This window comes from Pongo pygmaeus, chromosome 1, assembly GCF_028885625.2.
Source record: "Pongo pygmaeus isolate AG05252 chromosome 1, NHGRI_mPonPyg2-v2.0_pri, whole genome shotgun sequence".
Taxonomy (NCBI): Eukaryota; Metazoa; Chordata; class Mammalia; order Primates; family Hominidae; genus Pongo; species Pongo pygmaeus.
The window spans coordinates 167,996,557-168,014,531 of record NC_072373.2 but is presented as its reverse complement, the minus strand read 5'-3'; the positions used below and the strand labels follow the sequence as shown (position 1 = coordinate 168,014,531).

Below are 17,975 nucleotides of genomic sequence, written 5' to 3'. Positions count from 1 at the left end.
GAAGCCGAGGGAGAAGAATGGACTTCTAGATGCAAGAAAGAGGAGGTGGCACAGGAGTCGACATTTACTCCAGGCACTGTGCTAAATAAAAGATGCAACACATGTTGAATTTACTCGTTACCACTACCTTAGGAGCTAGGTGCTTTTATTATTTTATTTCATATTTTACAATGAGAAGACTAGGCAAAGAGAGGGTGCCTATAGACTGAATGAGCCCCCTCTAAAATTTGTATGTTGAAATCCTAATCCCCAGTGTGATGGTATTAGGAGATAGGGCTTTGGGAAGATAGAGCAGATGAATGGGTTTAATGTCTTTATAAAAAAGTCCCCAGAGTGCTCCCTGGCCTCTTCCACCAACTGAGGACTCAGAAGAAGACGACTGTCTATGAACCAGGAAGAGGGTTCTCCCCCAGACGTGGAATCTGCCAGCGCTTTGACCCAGGACTTCCAGCCTCCGGAACTGTGGGAAATAAAATTTATTAAAATTTATAAGCCACCCAGTCCCTGGTAGTTTGTAATAGCAACCCAAATGGACTAAGACAGAGGTGAAATCGTTTACACAGGTTAGCAGTGGGAGAATCTGAGATTTGAAGCCAAAAGCTCTGGCTTAAGAGTTCATGGCTTTTATCCAAAGGGCCAGTTTGCTAGAATTTCTGGAGGTGGGAAGGGAAGGCTTTCAAGGTTTGGCTTTGGCAAGGGAGAGGAGAGCAAAGATGGAGAAAAACAGCAAGGTGGGAACGAGGAAGTTAAGCCACATGATCTCCATCTTCTCAGGTAGGAAGAGGCCAAGAGCGGAGACTGAGGGCTGTGTGAATGGACTTGGGAACTTATGAAGTATAGATGAGGTTTGCAGTAGTCAGTGAGGATACTGGGATGAGAGGCAGCTGTCACACATGGAAGATGCCAAGTAGCAGCTGAAGTCAAAGGGCATGGATTTAATGGATCCAGCAGTCCCAAGGCAGGATCAGAGAAATGGGACAGTAAAGTTTAATCTAGGATGGGGCTGACAAAAGTCAAAGGGGTTGAGAGAGGGAGATTGTAGGGCACAAAGAAGGGAGTGATAGTTGGCATAATCGGGAGGGGCGGTATTTTCAACATCATGTCATCCATACCAACAAGTGCAAAGGAGAGGACAGGGCGAGCAGCCATGATGTGTTATAGCTGAGGTTTGCTGACCAGCCCCCTGACCCAAAGACACCCTAATTACAAAGGTGCCCAAAAGCACCCACCACCCATCCCAAACTGAGTCTTCTTGGCTCATAACTCTGCTGCCCAATATCGTAGCCGCCAACTACACGTTAGTTAACTAACTACTGAGCACTTGAAATGTAGCTAGTCTGAATTAAAATGTGCTATAAGTGTGAAGTACACCTGAATTTCAAAGACTTAATATGAAAAAATGAATGTAAAATTTCTCTTTTTTTGGTACTGATCACATGGTGAAATGATAATATTTTGGATATATTGGATTAAATAAAATATATTAAAATTAATTTCACCTGTTTTTATTTTCTTTAATGTACTCCTAGAAAACTTAAAATGTATCTCAAATTCTTTTTCTTTTTTTCTTTTTTTTTTGAGACAGGCTCTCATTCTTCACCCAGGCTGAAGTGCAGTGGTGCAATCTCAGCTCACTGGAACCTCCGCCTCCCAGGTTCAAGCGATTCTCCAACCTCAGCCTCCCAAGTAGCTGGGACTACAGGCACACACCACCACACCTCGCTCATTTTTGTATTTTTTGGTAGAGACAGGGTTTCCGCATGTCAGCCAGGCTGGTCTTGAACTCCTGACCTCAAGTGATCTACCCACCTTGGCCTCCCAAAGTGCTGGGATTACAGACATGAGCCACCACACCTGGACCTTCAAATTCTATTTCTATTGGCAAGAGCTGGTCCATATACCAAATTTGGGCTAAATGAATGTTTTAGGCCCATTTAACCAAGAAGTTGATCTGAATAGCAACAGAACTGATAAGTTTTGATTTGTTGGACATGGGAATGGAGTGCCAGGGAGCTGTGACCTGAAATAAGAAAGAGGTGCTCACTGGGATACCAGAAACAGATTTTTATGATGTGCCACTGATTGGGGCAAGAAAAGGGCCAAACATCCAAAATGAGACCAAATGTCAAAAAAGCCCACAAGCCCTCCAGTGATGACAAGGAGGACCCTGGACCTGCTTCCAATCCAGGATTCTCCCCTTCTAGCTCTGCACTGGGCCTTAACTTCCCCAGCTCCTGTCTGCCCCCTCCACTGACCTCAGGTGACCTCCAAACCGCCCCACCCCACCCCATCCTCTTCGCTTGCTCCCACCAGTCTCTTTAGGACACTAAGCCCAACAACCTCATGCATTCCAAAAAGCCTTTCCCAACCAGCCAGCACTGGGGCCGATTACCCGCCCCCTCGCCAACAGCCTCCCCTTTCAGGAGATTCCTGCCAACAATTAAGAAAGGAGGCAATATGATACAGCGCGATCGGCATGGCTTGTGAGCCAGGAAATCCAGATCCTAACGCAGATTTGTCCAATTTCTGCTGTGTGAGTTTAAGGCATATCACAACTTCTCTGGGCCTCAGCTGCTTATCTGCTACCTACTAATACTGTCCTAAGTCTATAGACTTGCCAGAGGGTTCAATGAGATAATGGGAGTACAAGTGCTTTGCTAAAGACGAAGTGATACCCAAAAATGAAAGGGAATATTGTAATCTAGAGAGGGAAGCAGGAGAGATGTGAAAAAGGAAAAGGAGGGTGCAGGAAGGAGGTGTCACTTGCAAAGACAAGCTGTGAATCCCCTCCACTGTACTAAGAAGGGCTGACCTTTCCTACGGCAGGAGGGCACCTCCACCTCCCCAAGAGCCAGCACAGGCCAAAGACTTCCTATCAGAGAACACCACATACCTGGCTTCAGAAATTTTCCTGCAGCTGAATAAATAAAAGTGATTCCAGGGAAAATGTCCTAAACAAAACCCGAATGCAGCTGTTAATGAATTGCTTGAGTTTTTTTTTTTTTTTTCTTTTTTGAGACAGAGTCTTGCTTTGTCACACAGGCTGGAGTGAAATGGCATGATCTTGGCTCACTGCAACCTCCGCCTCCCGGGGTCAAGCAATTCTCCTGCTTCAGCCTCCCAAGTAGCTGGGATTGCAGGCGCCTGCCACCAAGCCTGGCTAATTTTTTTTTTGTATTTTTAGTAGAGACGGGGTTTTGCCATGTTGGCCAGGCTGGTCTTGAACTCCTGACCTAAGGTGATCCACCTGCCTCAGCCTCCCAAAGTGCTGGGATTATAGGTGTGAGCCACCATGCCTGGCCCTGCTTGAGATTTTAATGTTACACAGCACTGAAAGGAGGATTTTAAGCTCCACTGTGAAAGTTATAACTCATCCAAGGTTCACTGGCCCTCTGAACCCTCCTGCAACACGGTGAAGGAAGGAAAATGGGGAATCCAAAGAATGGAAGATGTTAAGCAGGAGTTGCTTTCTCTTGATGCTGCATTGGGCTCTGATAACCCAGTACCCAAAAAGCTGCTTTGAACACATTCACATTTTATTTAATCCTCAGTAGAACCTTTGAAGGAAGGAATTATTATCTCCACTTAAAAGAATTGGCAACTGAGGTTTGGAGGTGCCCAGTGGGGATTCAGGACTAGCTCTTTCTATTTAGTAGCATTTCCCATTACAGACTCTCTGTCTTTTTTTAAGACAAGGTCCAGTTCTGCCACCCAGGCTGGAGTGCAGTGGTGCCATCATGGCTCACTGTGGCCTCAAACTCCTGGCCTCAAGCAATCCTTCTGGCTCAGCCTCCTAAGTAGGTGGAACTACAGGCATGTGCCACCATGCCCGACTAATTTTTATTTTTATGTTTTGTAGAGATAGGTGTCTCACTATGTCGCCCAGGCTGGTTTCAAACTGCTGGCCTCAAGCGATCCTCCCGCCTCAGCCTCTGAAAGCACTGGGATTACAGGCATGAGTCACTGCACCCAGACCACAGATTTTCTTTACTCAGACCCAGACATAATTAATGACTTGCAATATGTTCAAGATGGAGTATGAGGAAAAAAACAGCAGGACAATAGGTGAGCCCCATTTTTATTTAAAAAACTTTCTATCCAAATATATCTGGATATGTATCTAGCTCTATATAAGAATATGTAGTTATGTATCATATATATATATAGTGCCAAACTAGATCAATTTCCTCCAAACTGGTCCATATGCTCTAACCACCAGTTCTTGACAGTTTAAAGTCTTTGCCTTTATATGCTTCTATATTATTTTATTATTATTATTTTTTAAACAGATACTCTATCCCTGTTGCTCAGGCAGAGGTGCAGTGGCATGATCATAACTCATTGCCTCTATATATTTTTCAATGTTTGCTGCTAACTGGTATGACATTTATAATAATTTTTAATAAAAAAATTCCCAATAGTGTTCACAGAGCCTTTCAAATTGTAAAGGCCACCCCCTCCAACATACACATTATTTGGAGGAATAGTAATATAATATAACATAATAATAATTTATTTTCCTCTCCTCCTTTTCCAAATTATTCCTAAAAATTCTCTTTCTATTAGTTTCCGTAGCAATTAAACACACAAACACACACACACATTTCACTCTGTCCTTTTTTTAAGCTTAAAAGGCGAATAAAGTAAGATAGTAAACATCTTACAATGCAATGAATATTTGCCAAGGGTGGGTGTTTTGGTGTCATCCCCAGTAAAGATGCCAGACACCGTAGCTGAGAGCAAACGGGCCTACCTGTCATTCCATCTTTCCAGATGTCCTGGCCCCACCTTCACTTCCTCCAGGTTCCTTCCCAGGCCATCATGCAAGAAGCATCCCATTTGCCCCACCTAACTGCTTCTCAACCCACAATCAAAATTTTCCTGAGGAGTCGTGTGCAGTGGCTCACACCTGTAATCTCAGCACTTTGGGAGGCTGAGGTGGGTAGATTGCCTGAGGTCAGGAGTTCGAGACCAGCCTGATCAACATGGTGAAACCCTGTCCTACTAAAAATACAAAAATTAGCCGGACGTCGTGGTGCACACCTGCAGTCCCAGCTACTTGGGAGGCTGAGGCAGGAGAATGGCTTGAATCCGGGAGGCAGACGTTGCAGTGAGCTGAGATTGCAGCACTGCACTCCAGCCTGGGTGACAGAAAGAGACTCTGCCAAAAAAAAAAAAAAAAAATTCCTGAGGAGTAGGTAAAATTCATTTCCTAATCTGATAAACAGACTATAATGCGAATAGTTTAGAATTTCCTTTCTCCTCCCCTGTAACACATTAACATTCTGAAAACATTGTAATAACTCCACAGTAAGCTTATGGCAGAGATTTCAGACAAGCCAATTGGCTGTGGGACCCCAGCCATCACCGAAGGTCCACTGCTCACCTTCCAGCCAGGTGTGGCCATGGTGGGAGTGACTCAAGGCTAGTGTTGCCAGACCTGATTTTTTTTTCAAAAGAAGCTAGACATGTGGATTTATGTAAAATCTGATTTTTAAATGTTGACAGAATTCTTCTTTTTTAAAAAATGCTATGAAGGTCAAACAAAACCCAAATGCAAGCCAAATGCCACCCATGTGCCTGCCAGCTAGGCCCTGAAGGCTGTCTCAGCATACCTCTCTAGCCTCATCTCCAATTCCTCTGCCCGTCACAAATGCCACTCACACCTCACCCCCTGCCTTAACACCCCTGTGCCTTTGCTCACCCCATATCTACCCTGTAGGATGCCCTTTTTTGTCTTTTCTATCAGACTGGCAAGTGGCAGGTTGCAGCTTGGTCTCTGGGCCCCAGGAACCAGCATTCACCTCTGCCTGCCCTTTGCTCCTGGTCTCTAGCGCCCTAGGGAAAAGTGTTTTCTGCATGATTCAGGCTCTGCTTTGGAAGGCTAACTACAGTTATGACGGATGACAGTGGGGACGCACCTTCCCCAGAGGCTAACAGGAAAGCCAGCTGGAGAGGCTCACACAGGCGCCTGCATGGAGAGGGGCCTAATGACACTCCTATTGCCCAGGGCGGCTGCCTGGCCAGAAAATGTGCCTTCTGCAGTCAGGACAAGAGCAGGGGTGGGAGGATCCTCTAGAGAGCCCTGAAGTGAGGCTATGCTGGTTACCAGAAAACTCCTGAGCAGCTGCACCCCCTACCCCTCCTCACTCACCAGCCAGGAGCCTGGGCCAGGTGCTCCTGCTCCCGATCTGTCTCCTGGTCCAGGCTGGAGAGAACTCTCCTGGTCTCAGAAGGAATCACAGAGAATCTAGCCAGGCTGACATTCTCAAAAGCCCAGCCACCCTCTCAAAGGAGCAGTTTCCAGCACCCACCAACACTCATCCCAAGATCAGAGAGTTAAGGAAAACTCTCGTTTCCTGCTACCACCACCACAACCACCACCCCCAAAGTCAAGCCAGAGAGGGAAGACCGAGGGCACCTCTCCCCAGGGAACTCAGCATCTCAGAGAACTTGCCTAGAAGGCAATGATCTGGGAAAAATGTCACAGGGCCCAACCCCTCCCAGAGCAAGGCAGATTCCTAAGTCCCCTCCTACCCAGACTTGGCATCTAAGCAGCTGGGGTGGAGGAGCAGGGTCCCCCTGACTTCTGATTCTCCTGCCTCTTTTTCCTCCATCTCCTCCCTTAGGGACCCTCCCAGAATCTCCCTTGGGGCTCCCAGGGGCTTTCAATCCTCACCTCCAGGATAACTTGAAGAATACCAGGTGTTTTAGCCTGTCTGGGCTGCTATCACAAACTACCATAGGATGGGTGGCTTCCAAACAAAAGATGGTGTATGTCTCACCGTTCTGGAGGCTGGGAGAACACCATCAGCGTGCCAGCATGGCCGGGTTCTGGTGGGGTCCCTCTTTCAGTTTGCAGACTGTTGGCATCTGGCGTGTCCTCATATGACAGAAGAGTTGACAGAGCTCTCTCTTCTAAGAGCACTATCCCATTTGTAAGGGCTCCACCTTCATGACCTAAATTACCTCCCAAAGATTCCATGTCCTAATACCATCACATTGGGGATCAGAACATCAACATATGAATTCTGGGAGGACACCAGCTTTCAGACCACAGCACCAGGCTCTCATTGAGAACCCCAGGCAGACCTGGTAGCAACCATAGGCACTTTAGCTCAATAAATCCTCGACACACCAGTGAGGTAGGATCTTTTAACCTATTTTAAAGGCAAGAAAGTTAACTTCAAAACCACTTTATAATTAGAAAGGAAAAAGAAACCTTCAACTGAAAGAAGACTACATTACTTAAAATTTTTAAAAAAGCTAATTTTACTAACTAGTTATTATGTGCCAAGGGCTTTAAGTGCACTATCTCATTTCATCTTGGGTAACCCTGTAATACAATCTTTTTTGTCCCCATTTTACAGATAGGAAGCTGAGGATAGGGTAGCGACGTGACCTAGCCAAGGCCCGGGGAATTTCACTCTTCCACGGGCCACACTGTGATGGGCTAACAGGTTCTCCTTCCAGGTAACACATCTGCATTTTAACAAGAGCTGCCTGGAGAAGACAAAGTAGCCCAAAGCAATGGCTCAAAAGCCGGGAATTTTTCTGCCAGTGGGCAGAGCTCTCAGTGCAGGAGCCTTTTGGCACCACCAAGCATCACCCGAAGGCGGCCACCCATGGGCCTGGCTGACACAGGGCTCCATTCAGCAGTCGGCAAAGCCAAGGGACATGCGGGTAGAATGAAGAAGAGGATTAGGTCAGGGAAGGCCAGCCCCGAGGCAGGCACTACAGCAAGGCAAGCAAGCACCTGAAGAAGAATGTGCTCCTCCCCTGTTCCCTTGTCCCAAATATCAGTCACTTAACCATGTGGAATCATCAGTCCCAGGGCAAGGCAGCAAACTGGGGCAAAAGTCCTCACTCAGCTCAGTCACTCAATCCCCTTGCCACCCAGGGCCTGCCACCTGCCCTCTCTGGTTCGCTCCTCAGTTGTAAGACAAGGGGGATGATCTAGGTAAGTGGTAAGGTTTCTTCCACCTTCAACTAATACAAAACTGCGTAGGAGCCTAGTGTATCTGGCACTTGCAGCAGCATCAATGGCCAAGGTAGGATGCAGGGAGGACTGGAGAGAGAGGGAGAAAGCAGCAGGGGCCAAAGAAAGGTGAGAGACAAGCTCTAGGTGACAGAGCCCAGAAAAGGGGTTTGGGGGGTTGAGGTGCCAAGAATGGGCAAATTCCCTGAAAGGGGGAATGAAAGAAACAATTCATTTGCTTTTATCAAGGTTCTACTGAGAAGGATCCCATGACAGATGCGGCACTGTGCACTGGGAAGGGGAGAGGGAGCTTCTATACAGAGGGACAGCCACGCACAGCAACGGCAATGAGCTCTTCACAAGGCCAGAGCCAGGTACTGTGATGAGTAGTGCCTGCTGCTCATGTTGGAGAGAAATCAGGGAAGCCTTCCTACAGGAGCTCACCTGAGAAGATGGGGACAATTTCACCCAGTCTAAGTCTAGTTCCTCCCACCCAAATGGAAAGAACTATCCAAAATGGCACTGAAGCACTAGAGGGAGAATAGGTAAATTTAGGCAAGCACCATTATCTCCATTTCACAAATACAAAAACCGAGGTTCAGCATGGTCACGGCCAGGTAGCAGAGCTGGCATTAGAACCCATTCTGCCCGACTCCACAGCTTTTGCTTGTAATTTCTATTCTGTCATCACTCCTGCAGACTGTGTGCCTGTGAGTGGGTTAAGGGTGGGAGGGGAAGGGAACTGGCGTGAGAACAAGCAAAGGCCAGAGAGATGGACTGGGGAAGATGAGGATGGAAAGTAGGCAGTTTTCTACCAAAACAATATGGCAGCCAGAGCTTTCCCAAACACACTCTTCCCAGTTGCCTCTAGTAGGTTTTAAGAACAAGTTTCTAGAATCAGGCAGACCCAGGCTGAGCTCCTGGCTCCACCACTTGATATCTCGGGTACCCTAGAGCAAGTGTTTAACCTCTTAGAGCTTCACTTTGCTCACCAATACAACAGGAATGATTACAGTCATACATTATTGAGTAGTGGGTACAGATGAAACAACTGCTATATTCAAAGGTCTTGGCATGGTGTCTGGCACAAGTTCGATAAAAGGTAGCAAAAAAAACCACAACCACTACTCTAATAAATATTGCTCCAGTAGACTCTCCTGTTTCCTGGCTTCCTCCTCAAAATCAACATGGGGCCAGTCCTCCACATCCTCCCTCCTCCTCCTTTGCACACCCTGTATTTCAGAACCCACTTCAAAGCTACTTCTTCACCAGCTTCATCTCCTTCCTAGGATTCTAGTTTGCACTGGATCAAGGGACTCATCCGTTAGTCTACACAAACTCCTTAACTTCTCAGGATCATCATTGTGCGCTAGGTGGTTGTTCCAGTAGATTGCTTTGCATGGGATTAACCAAGCAATCAGCTCAGGGGCTGGTGGGTTTGTGGGCTGATAGAATTACCCGATGAGTCACCCGTGTGTGCCTGCAATTTGTAAATTGACCTCTGGATAACATCAAAGTATTCTACCCAAACCACAAATTCTGTGCTTTTGCAAATTTGCCAACAATTAAATAAAATTTATTACTCCTTAAGAATGTCTTCCACTAGACAGTGACAGATGAGTATATAAAAAGTCAGGGTGAGGGAGGGTAGGAAATTGGGGATAAAGCTTACTGACTTCCTGTCGGGGGTCTTAACCTTTTTTGTGCCCTCATCCCTTTGGCAGACTGGTGAAGCCTATGGACTCTTTCTCAGAACATTTAAAAATGCATAAAATAAAATGCATAGCTTGACTACAAAGAAAACCAATACTACTGAAATATAATTAATAAAATTTTTTAAATTACGTAATATAGTAACATATTCTTCTTTATTAATGCATTAAATAACAAGCTCTGGCAGCAGGTATAGTAACTACTATAAATACAAAGCCATCAGAGACATAAATAATATTTCAAGGTATCTGTAGCAGCTAAAATGTAACATGAAAACATCTGTGATTTCTATTGGTGACAATGTCACAGGGACTGCAAATACACTGTGGATTGTTGCCTACATTCATAATACAAGAAAATCCTAAATAAAGATGCTTTTTTATTTCCCCACCCAAGTTTACAGACTCCTCTGAATTCTATACATGAACCCCTTGGGGCTCTTGACCCTAAGTTAAGAATCTCTGTTAGATCCTTTATGGCTCAGTAAGCATTTGTACTGGGCACATTTCTGAGTTCCAACTCACCCTTCTCTCCTTGAAGAATCTCCACCCACACCCTTTCTGCCTCAAAAGTTCTTCACATAGGACTGTCTTCTGCCCACCCCTCTTGTCCAACTAGCCCAGGGAGGACCCCTGCCACAGTGGCATCCCATGCCCTGGCTGCCTGGCACCTGCCAAGACACAGACTGGCGAGAAAGCCTCACTTCCAGAGAACCAGCTCAGACATCAGGATGCTCTCTGGAACTTGAAGTCAGCAAGAAAAGAGAGCTTCGTGCAATCGTAGGGCAAGGGGTGGGTTGGCTGGTGCTGTGTTAATCCATGGCACTTAGAATGTAGGCCAGTGACCAGCTGTACTGGTGGAATGACCTTGAACTCAAAGTCCTCTCCAGGGCATCAACTGCCTCAAGGACGCTTGGCCTCCTTCCAGACCTGTGCTTAGACATCAATACAGTGGTGCCCCCAAACCCCTGTTATCTGCAGTTTCGTTTTCTGAAGTTTCAGTTACCTATGGTTAATCAAGGTCCAAAAGTATTAAGACATTTTGAAGGAGAGAGAGAAAGACCATATTTACATAGTTTTTATTACAGTATTATTGTTATAATTGTTGTCTTTTGTTATTGCTGTTAATCTCTTACTGTGCTAATTTATAAATTAAACTTTATCATAGGTATGTATGCATAGGAAAAAGCATAGTATATATAGAGTTCAGTACTATCCATGGTTTTAGGCATCCACGGAGGGTCCTGGAATGTATCTCCCATGGGGAAGGATGTACTACTGTACTGCATTTTATGGCTTCTCAGTCTCTTCCTGGAACCACAACTCAAGGGAGTCTCTGTTTTCTGTGTTACAAGAGCCCTAGGTCAGCACCATTTTATTAATATAGACAAAGAAGCTGAAGTTTAGTAAACTTGAATAATGTTCTCAGGCTCACGGGGATAATAAATGGTGAAGCCATTTTCCCTTTCTTTTCCTCTCACTCCCAAACACCCTATTATGGAGGGGCAGGTGGGTAATGCCTTTTGTTATTATTTTTTATTTCAAATCACACAAATGATCCATGAAAATAATCTCTTAAAAATTCAAACATTACACCGCATGTTCTCATTCATAAATAGGAGTTGAACAATGAGAACACATGGACACGGGGAGGGGAACATCACACACCGGGGCCTGCCAGGGGTGAGGGGCAAAGGGGAGGGAGAGCATTAGGACAAATACCTAATGCATGTGGGGCTTAAAACATAGATGATGGGTTGATAGGTGCAGCAAACCACCATGGCACATGTATACCTACGTAACAAACCTGCACGTTCTGCACATGTATCCCCAAGCTAAAAGTAAAATAATAAATTTTTTTTTTAATTTAAACATTGAGAAAATGCCCTCCCCATTCATACTCAACGTCGTACCTAATAACTGTAGACCCTGACCACACTATTATATTCAGCCACTACCGAACTTGCCATTCTGTCTTTTTGTTTTGTTTTGTTTTGATTTGTTTTGTTTTTGAGACGAAGTCTTGCTCTTGCTGCCCAGGCTGGAGTACAATGGTGCGATCTCGGCTCACTGCAACTTCCGCCTCCTGGATTCAAGCGATTCTCCTGCCTCAGCCTCCTGAGTAGCTGGGATTACAGGCATGTGCCACCATGCCCAGCTAACTTTTGTATTTTTGGTAGAGATGGGGTTTCTCCATGTTGGCCAGGCTGGCCTCGAACTCCTGACCTCAGGCGATTGGCCTGCCTCGGCCTCCCAAAGTGCTGGGATTACAGGCGTGAGCCACTGCGCCCGGCCTCCATTTTGTCTTTTAAACCTTTCCCCAGGAGTAGGATGGCTACATTTTCCAAGGCAGAAGGGAGAGCGGGATGGGAAACACCGATGAACTGAGCGCAGCGCCTGAAAACACTCAGCCCTGCTGCCTGGTGCCCTGCTAGGAACATCCGAATCAATGGCACCGAGAGCTGGCGTCTCTGGGCTGCTGGGCGGAAACCAGGCTGTGGAGGGGAATCGGCACCGAAGTCTGCTCTTTCATCCTTGTGTGGAGCAAATTCTCCCTATGCTGTATTTCTCTCCCGCCTTGTCACTTGACGTCAGAGCCACAAATTAGAAATACATACCAAAGGAAACTCTGCAGACACAAAGGATCCTTCCACGCAAAGGGGGAAAAGCCACAGCCACATTAAAAAAAAAGAAATCTATCCAACCAACAAGTTTTATTTACTTTTGGGGAAAAAATGAGGAGAGTGATGGAACTGGGATTTGTGTTTTCTCTCACAATGCCTGTGTCTCCAGAAAGCTATTTGAGGGGGCAGAGCCCAGGGCCTGGGCGAGACAGTGAGGCGATCCTTTTGAAAACAGGGCTTCTTTCTCTTGGAGAAGGAACCCTCGGCCAGCTTCTTCAGACGCCACCAATCTATAACTGCCCGTGTATCACATTCACCATCTACGTACTTTAAATCTTGGGACAGCATTTATTTTATCCTGGAAACTGTGACAGCCCTATTTTTAGCCGGAGGGCCCCTTTTCTCTCCTTTAATCCTACTTTGAAATATTATCTGTGTAGACTGGAGGCTGTTCACAGAAAGGCCCATTAGAAGCCTCTTAGTCCAAACTTCGTCTGGGAGATTGGCGTTCTGAGGCACAGAGAGGTTAGGGACCAGCTGTAAATCACACAGCTGCTTAGTGGTGAATCTAGGCTCCAATCCCAGGATACACTGACCTCCAAACCCATGCCTCTTTCCACAAACTCTACTACAGTGTAGCACAAAGTGATTAGCCGTCTGATCTCCAAAGACAGAGGGCTCTGTGAAATCCCAGTTTTATGGTCATTTAATATGGACCATGACCCTGGGCAAGTCACTTAACCTCTGTGAGCCTTGATTTCCTTACCTATACATTGGGGATTATGGCAGTAACTAACTCTAGGATAAGGGTGAGACTTGACTATGCCAGGGATTGACACACATGTACATTATGATACTGTACTGTTCCTGTTTCACACACAGTCGAGTGGATCTGTGATAACTGTATCCACGCCATCATCAAGAAATTGGCAAGAAAGGATTGTTCTCAAACCCATTGTGCAGATAGGCAAATTGAGTCTGCCCGCCCAGAGATGACATAACTTGCACAACATCAGAGTTTTAAAAGTAAGTATATAGGTGGAGGCTGCAGTGAGCCATGTTCATGATACTGCACTCCACCCTGGGTAACAGAGTGAGAGCCTGTCTCAAAAATAAATCAATAAAAGTAAGCATATTCTCAGCACTAAGAAGTCCTAAATATCCTCCCCACCATATCTACCGAAGTACAGGTTGAACTAGGAGTAAAAGTTGCCTCTTCCCGTCCCCCTGCAGAGCAGAGCCACAAGTGCACAAGCGCATACTCCATGGCCGTTTCTTGTAAACTGGAATCAGCACGGGTCCTGGCACAGAGCAGAGGCTCAATGCAGTTTCAAAGAATGGGTGAATTCCTGAATCAATGAAAATCCCAATCTGCTAAGAAAGGGGCCAGACAGGCAAGAGCTCTGGTAGCAGCAAGCAAGAACCCCGTTCTCTCCTTAGCCTGTTCTGTCCGAAGAAACCTTTGACAAGGTCAATAGCTGGGCCTCTGATCTCAATGGTCCACCAAGGGCGTCCCCCAATCTGGCCCACATGGCCCAATCCAGGACCCAGGAGGTAACTGTGAAGCACACGTGACCCTCCTCCAGCTAAAACAGATGTAATAACATTGCAGGCAAAGGGCGGTGAACAGGCCAGGGAGAGGGCCTATCTGTCTTCCTAATTGTCAACTCTGCCCATAATAAGATTTTTCTCCCTGTCACACCTTAGGCTGCTACTGAACTGAAGCAAAACCAAGATATCCATCTTCCAGCTGTGAGCAGTGGCCTTCATAAAGTACCAGGGACGAAAAGAGGCTGCTTGGCTAAGAGAAGCAGACAGAGCTGGAAGGAGCTTTAAACTGCAAGTCAGGAGCTTGGGAATCCCTACTCATAGCCAGCTGTGGGTACTTAGGCAGTCACCGCACCTCACTGAGCATCCATTTTCTGTAAAATTGAAGTCCAAAGTTTTGGAAATGGGTTAATGGAGCAGGGAGCTGTGAATCATGTAATATTGTATGCAAGATATTTTAGGTTTTATGCAGTTGGAGGAGAGTATCCATAATTTTCATCAGAATCTCAAAGATGTATGCAATAACCACCATCCCCTCCCCACATAAAAAAGTTAAGAAATACTGGACAGGACAGCGTCCATCCAACAAGCATTTTTTGAACACCTTCTATGTGCCCTGCTCTGTGCTAGGTACTTGGAGAGCCCTGCTTTTAAGGTGCTCGGTGTAGCTGATGTTTGCTGTGACAGAAGCAAGTCCAGGGAGCTTTAGGAACAAAGAGAAAGCAGCATTTGCCTCTATCTTGTCAGGAAGGGCCTTCTACAGGGGAAAAAAACTGATGTTTAATGCTGAAGTTCAAAGCTAAGAGTGCATTCACTGGATGGGCAAGAATAATATTTTAGACCAAGGGTAGTAGTATGTGCAAAGGCAACGCGTTGCCCAGGAACCACTTGAAGCATAATTGTGCTGAACATATTGAGGGTGCTCATTGCAAGGGGCCGGGAAAGTGTTAGAGCCAGAAGTGAGGCTGGGAAGGCAGGTAGGGCCCAGATGAGGAAATGCCATGTATGCCACCCTAAGGAATTTTACACTGTCAGCAAGTTCTTTCTAGTTTTAAAAGTCTAGGATGAGCCACCACTCCTAGCACAAATCTCCCTAAATGTTGGGCAGAGGCTTTGGTTCACTGTGAGCTGAATGGACATTAGGGAATGAACCGCTGCTCTTGGCACCACGAGCAGGCATGGGCTTTCTGACCAAGGTGCACACATGGGGCAGTGAGTCCAGTAAGCTGCTACTGGTCTCTCTCTCTCCTTCTCCCCACACTATGATCTAGCCAGGGGGCTTCCAACTGCTCATTATTACAGTTGAGAAAGGAAGGCACTGACTGGACCAGTCAATGGGATGCACAACTAAAAGACTGCCCATTTGGGCCCCTGGTAGTAACTCAGCCAACAAAGGCTTTCAGTTCCTCTAACCCACTCTGCTACTCACCTTAGGCCCTCTCACATGCGGCTCCTTCTGCCTAGAAGGCTCATTCCACTCTCTCCTGTCATTCTGCAGACTGACCGACTACTGGACCTATCAGGTTTTCAGGGTATCTAGTCCTTTCAAAGAACTCAGCACCGGAGAATTCTCTATTTATGTGAGTGATTTAATTCCTGTTGGTGTTGGCCACTGGAATGCAAGCTCCTTGAGGCCAGAAGGTGCCAGTTTTGTTCACTTCTGTACCTCACTACGTTGACCAGTGCCTCACACAGAGCATTTGTTGATTGAATCAATCTGGTCTGATCCCCGAGCCATTCCCCAAAACTCACTTTCCCCAGGTCACATTATGGTCCAGTGAGGTGGGAAGGCTGGGCTTGAAAAGGCAATATTAGAACGGACTCTGCCTCTATTCCCAGTGTAGCTTTCCTGTGTCACGTTTTGAGAGGCTCTAAGCAACCTGGGCTTGATTTACCCAGGCAGGTCCTTGGGAATCGTGTTTAACTCAAGATGCTTTCTCTCCATGCCTCAGCCGGGTCACTGGCTGCATCTGATCCTCCTCTGGCCCTATTTGGTGGATAGGACTTTGCCCAGGCCTCAGGGGGTCCTCCTCCCTCTCCAGGAAAATACTCCCTCTTTGCCCTAAAGGCTTGCACTCCAGGGCGCTTAGGAACTAAGACTTGCCTTTGGCAGCCCCGAAGGATGCCCAGGGCAAGAGTTAGGTTCAGACCCAGCGTAGCGGCCATGGGCTCGACTTTCCAACTCCCATTTCTGGCCAGTCTGCGGGGTCAAAGTACCCAGAGTCACAGGTTTGAACTTACCGGAGAGGCAGAAGGGAAAGGAGCTCACAGGAGGCATGCGGGCTGGGCAAAGCGCCCTCGGCGGCGTCTAGAGCACTCGGAGCTGCCCCATTGCCTCCACCCAAGGTCGCGGCCCAAAGGGAGTCCTGGAAAGTTCAGCCAGGGGCCGAGGAGTGCCAGGGTTGGCACTACGGTGGGACTTTTGCGACAGGAGAGAGACTAAGAGCTCGATTCCAGGTAGTAGTGGGAGCCCGCGGCAAAGAGCGCCCAGTCCCACAGGCTGCATCCCCGACCGCAGCGCCCAGCTCGGAAAAGCTGGGCGGGGGCTGCACCACCTGAGCCGCAAGGACAGCACGGCCTCCCCCTCCTCACCAGTGTTCTCCATCCCCAGAATTGGGGCGCGGAGAGCCAATCTGGGCTGGAAAGGGAGCGGCGCCCACCCTTGGGCAGTCCGAGCAGCCCCCCTCCTTTTCTGTCGCAGACCCCAGGCTGGGAGGCGGGGGCGCCAGGTCGGCCCAAGCTGCCGCAGCCACTGCTTTAAAGGGAGCCGGGGACGCGGCGCTGGGGACGGGGCGAGGCGAGTGGCAGAGGCGAGAGGAGAGTGGTCGAGCGCCGGGGCCAACACTCGGGTCGCGCAGGGCGGGTGTTGAACACCCCAGCAGAGGCACTGCCGGGGACTGGGGTCGCAGAGTCCCTTACCTTGGCGAGCTGCGGAAGTCCTGCGCGAGGCGGCCCGCGGTACACGGGGCCGGGGCAGCTAGGCGCACGCCCCGGCTTCGGGGCGCACGCAACCTCCGGGTGCACTGTCCGCGTCCCAGGCGCGCACCCCGGGGCTGGCGCACCCTGGTCGTCCGCGGCGCGCACACCCTCCAGGCGCCCTCTGGCCGACGGCCTCGGCCCTGGCCCCGGCGCACCCCTGCGGGCACACCCACCGCGGCGGATGCGGGACTGGCCAGGCGCCGCCAGCTGCGGCTTCGCCCCGCGTCGCCAGCTGCCGACAGCGCCCGAGTCCCCGCCTTCGCTAGGGGAGAAAAAAAAGACTCCTGACGCGGCGCGGGCTTTGGTGTGTAGGAAGGGGCAGAATTGCGAAACCTAGGGGAGGGTCTTAGCCTCGATAAACTCAAAAGCCCTTGATAAACATGAGCTTAGAAGAAAAACTTTTTGAAAAGAGACCAAAAACTCCTAACCTGTTCATAGCGCTTTTCAGATTCCCAAAGTGCTTTCGTATGTGTTTATCTCGGTTCATCTAGACATTTCCATCCTCATTTGATAGGTGCAGAAACAGCACCAAACAAGGTAATGACTTGCCCCAGCCAGGACTGGAACCCAGGTCTGGCCACTGGGAAGCTGGGTGCAGTAAGTGAGGTCCTCGCCAGCGGATGTGGGCCAGTGAGGGCTGGGGTCCTAGTAACAGAACTTTTACCTCTCCTAAATCGTATTTTTCCATTTCCTTTTTTTCTTCCCAATCCTTGCTGTAGTCCCACTCAGGAACCCTAAGTCTTTCATTTCACACTCCGACCTCCCACCAAAGGTTTGTTGTTGTTGTTGTTGTTGTTGTTGTTGCTGCTGTTTGAGACGGAGTCTCGCTCTATCGCCAGGCTGGAGAGCAGTGGCGCGATCTCGACTCACTGCAACCTCCGCCTTCCTGGTTCAAGCGATTCTCCTGCCTCAGCCTTCCGAGTAGCTGAGACTACAGGCGCGCACCACCACGCCCAGCTAACTTTTGTATTTTTAGTAGAGACAGAGTTTCTCCATATTGGCCAGGCGGGTCTCGAACGCCAGGTGATCCGCCCGCCTCGGCCTCCCAAAGTGCTGGGATTACAGGCGTGAGCCACGGCGCCCGGCCCACCAGAGTTTTTTATCAGTTCAAAATGTTTGCGTTTCAACCGCTAA

General features: G+C 48.0%; 1 protein-coding gene across 3 annotated transcripts in view; it reads right to left on the bottom strand.

Moving 5' to 3' along the window:
• Nucleotides 1-17,110, bottom strand: part of KANK4 (KN motif and ankyrin repeat domains 4) — an 86,933-nt gene extending 69,823 nt beyond the window's left edge. Inside the window, exon 1 of one of the 3 annotated variants that reach the window (XM_054500798.1) lies at nucleotides 16,782-17,110. The gene's annotated coding sequence lies outside the window, so the exon portion shown is untranslated. Of the gene's footprint in view, nucleotides 1-16,103; nucleotides 16,160-16,781 lie in introns of those variants that run through there. The other 2 variants (XM_063654835.1, XM_063654844.1) reach the window with 2 other exon arrangements.
• Between the last annotated feature and the right edge of the window lie 865 nt (nucleotides 17,111-17,975).